The sequence below is a fragment of the Calidris pugnax genome, unplaced genomic scaffold, assembly GCF_001431845.1.
Source record: "Calidris pugnax isolate Ruff unplaced genomic scaffold, ASM143184v1 scaffold55, whole genome shotgun sequence".
In the NCBI taxonomy this organism is placed as follows: Eukaryota; Metazoa; Chordata; class Aves; order Charadriiformes; family Scolopacidae; genus Calidris; species Calidris pugnax.
The window spans coordinates 3,248,128-3,251,794 of NW_015090832.1; positions in this window are offsets into that span (position 1 = coordinate 3,248,128).

The window sequence follows — 3,667 nt, forward strand, 5'->3', positions numbered from 1 at the left end:
TCCATAGTCTAAACCATTTTGCTTCGCTTTTATGGTAACCGAAGGCATCGTGACTTAGCAGTAATAAACAAAGCCTGTTAGATGGACAGACAAAGCACACCAGAGAGATCTGGGCCACCATCCCCCCATCCAACACACCCGATTCTCTCCACATACTGATCTGAGAGACTTTTGCCTGCAGAAAAGTAAGAGACAGCTACTTCTCACTGGGATGCAATCAGCAATTATTCACACAAGTGTCTATAAAAACTGGCCTGTGACTCAGTTGTTCTAGACACTAAATGTAGAGAGCAAAGAAGTCTCTTCCTGGGATGATGAAGGTCTCACATGCAAAGCTGATGGGATGGGCACAGGGAACTGAGAGCAGCAAGAGGCAAAGGGCAGGGAGCTAATTTAACCTCTTGTACATCACTCCTTCCCCCTGTGATCTACTGCTGCTTTCAGTAAGATGAGAGAAGCAATAAGGAACCAGGGAGATTATGCTGAGCAGCCCCATGGGCAAAAAAAATGCCAGTGGTCTACCTCGTGTCAAGATTTTAAGGTGTAAAACAGATGTTAAAGGAAGCAAGTAAAGGACCATCATGAGGAACCTAGCACATCTTTACAGGCAGTTTGTCCAGCTGTGGGTGGCTGCTCAGGAGAAGCCACAAAAATGATTGTCAAGAGGGCAGATTGGCACTGGGGAAGCAATACACCTGAAGAGCCTTAAAGAGGGAAGACAACAGCTTTGCTGGCACTTCAGTGCTGTAGCAGGAGGGGTGCAGACAAGGGAGAGGTGCTGTTTTTACCAGTAGACCCATAAAAACAAGATTCTCAGAGAAGTGTTTTAACTAGGCAGAGGGGGCAGGACAACATTTGCAGAAGCCCAAAGAAAGGGCAGTAGCAGAGATGAAGTCACATTTCCAAGTTTATGGGTTTGGCTTAAAGGTGTCTACAAGCCTGTTTGTGCACAATAAAATCTCCAGCAAACCTGCAATAAGTTGGTCAAGCTCCAGACCCACTGTGGCTACAAAAGCCTTTAATATCTGCCCGTGCTCTGTGTGTACCCGGTAGCATCAGAAGGAACAGGAGCCCTAGATAAGCTGACAGGCATGGACATCCTACCTGCATAGATGGATCGGGAGGGTTGAATTACAGAAATGTTGGGCAGAAATTCTGCAAAATTTAGATGTAGTTTCAACACCAACACCCAGAGGGAAACCTTAGTCAAAGGCAGCAAGATTGAGCTGACCTGCATGATAATCATGGTGTTGGCAGCAGATCAAGGAGGAAGATGGAGGGAAGGGCATGGGGAAGAGACTGAGAGTTCTCAGCCACATGGAGATTGAGTTGATGGTTGCATCTCCAGAGGACACTGAAGAGACAGGCTGAGATTTTCACATGGACAGAAGGAGACAGTACTGGAATGACCAGGCAGAGATATGAGTCATCAGCACAAAAATCAGGAGCTGACTATTTCTTTGCAGAAGAGGTTGTTCCCAGGTAAGGTCTAAGGAGAAGACTATGTGAGTCAGAGGTGGGTGTCATTGCCACAGAAACTCAGAAGGGACAATACCGCATTGCAGCCTTGCCCTGGGGTCATGTTGTTGCTAAATAACCCCAAGACAAAAACAAGAGCCCAGCATGACCACATTGCTCCACCAACAGTAAGTAACAAGTCACCATAGTCTCAGAGCAGACACATATAATATCACAAAACAGTTCATCAAAGAAAGTTCTGGGGGAAGATCACACCTGAGCAACTGGGTTAGAAAAATTAATAAAAGAAAACAATGCTTTGGTGAACAAAACCTGATCATCTTTCTTACTACTGTAGAAGCAGAGGTTAAAATTGTTGTTTGGAGAGTAACAGTGGGCCCTGCTGATCAACAGATAACAGGAAAAAACCCAAACTGGGATTATTTTTGTTTTGGCGCATTACAGAATTAGATCGCAACTTGTGTTACACTTGTTACCTGGCCAACCTATTCCTCGGAATAAAAGCAAACAGAAAAAGGTGAATTCAACTTAGCAATGGACTAATTGAACGGATGCAACACAGCAAAACCACGTTGCCTCTGGCAGTCCCCAGTAGCTCTCCTGGGCAGAGACACAAGCATCACTGGGTGAGAGCACCCACCACTGCTCCTTGCCTATTCACACCCAGGTGGGACAAATCCCACACCACCCCCATGGTGGGAACACAGACAAAACCCAGCAGGTGCCACATATGAAGGTTTTAAGGACCCAGCCAAGCTGACCCTGGCTCAGCTGCTGCTGGACCCAGCCTGGGTACTGGGAGTTGAGGGGATCTCTATGTTCATGGACACCTCAGTGCATCCTTTGGCTCCCAGCGCGTTTGGTTAGCAAACACACAGCAGTGGCAATTTCTGACTAAATTATTTAGCCTCTCACAGTCCAGTATTAGCAGTTACTGAATCACTTTGAGGAAAAAAATCTTCCTTTGACTTCAGAGGACTCCAGATCAAACCCCAGTAATACTTTCATTTGTAGATGGACAGGATTTGAAATTAAATATAAGAACACAAGATGACACATGATTCCTTCATCTTTTTGTATTTTCTGTAATATTTATCTTTCAATTGAAATAACCCAGGTGTTTGCTTGGAAAGCAAGAGGGAACCCTGTGGCAAATATTTGTTCATTCATTCACTTTCTTTGTAAAACACCAAATCTTCTCAGAAGTGCCTAGACTTTCCATGATACTGATCAAAGGTATCATTATTAATGAACGACATCATTTGACAGAACATGGTCAGAAAGAACACCCTTCCCCTAACAAGGCTTTCGGAGATCAGGAGCTCAGCATCAAAAATGCCCCAAAAAGCCCTCCCATGTGTGAAGGATCATATCTGGAGGGGAAAGGCACCAAAAGGGCTGGGGGGCAGAAATCCCTTGCCTGCTCTCCGGTGCCCACATATCCTAAAATACAGTATTGCCATCAATATTGGCACAGGCTGGCACTGGGAACCCCCACAGCTATAAACAACTCACTAATGTTCAGTTAAAGAAATGCAGACCTGGAGCTGTGCAAAGTTGGGTTTAGGTGTGACAGAACAGAAGCAGAATCTAATATATGAAGCAGCCACTCCATGGGATAAATTTAGACATAACGCAGCTGCAGACCATGAAGAAATAAGCAATAGTGTAAAGGCTTCTCTGCTCAATGAGGAAAGAGCAAAGGTGTAAAGGCACACTAGCAAATATAAAGAGCGACCACAGGAGGACCCTAGAGCAAGCAAACCAGAAATCACCACCAAGAACACCATTTTCTTACCCAAGGATTCAGACATATCCCCCATCACTACCAGAATAAACCCACCAACGTTAAGAGCCAGGGGAGCATGTCAGGAATAAGCATAACCCCCCAAAAAGGGGTAAAAACAAATTGCATGTATAAGTTGTTGCAGAAAAAACCCAATGGAATTCAAACTATTAATTTAATGATGATTAAACTCTTTAGATATTTACCAGCAATATGTTCTTGGCTTTACTTACACATAATGTGTGCTTCCTTTTTATACCTTTTTATATAAAGAAGATTTTGAGCTTAATATCAGCAGCATTAACTTCTGAGCAAAAACCAGCTCACCACAAGTTGGTATTTTTGCATCGCTTAATGGGATGTAGCAATTACTTTGCCTCTGATGGGGTTTTCCTATGGAGG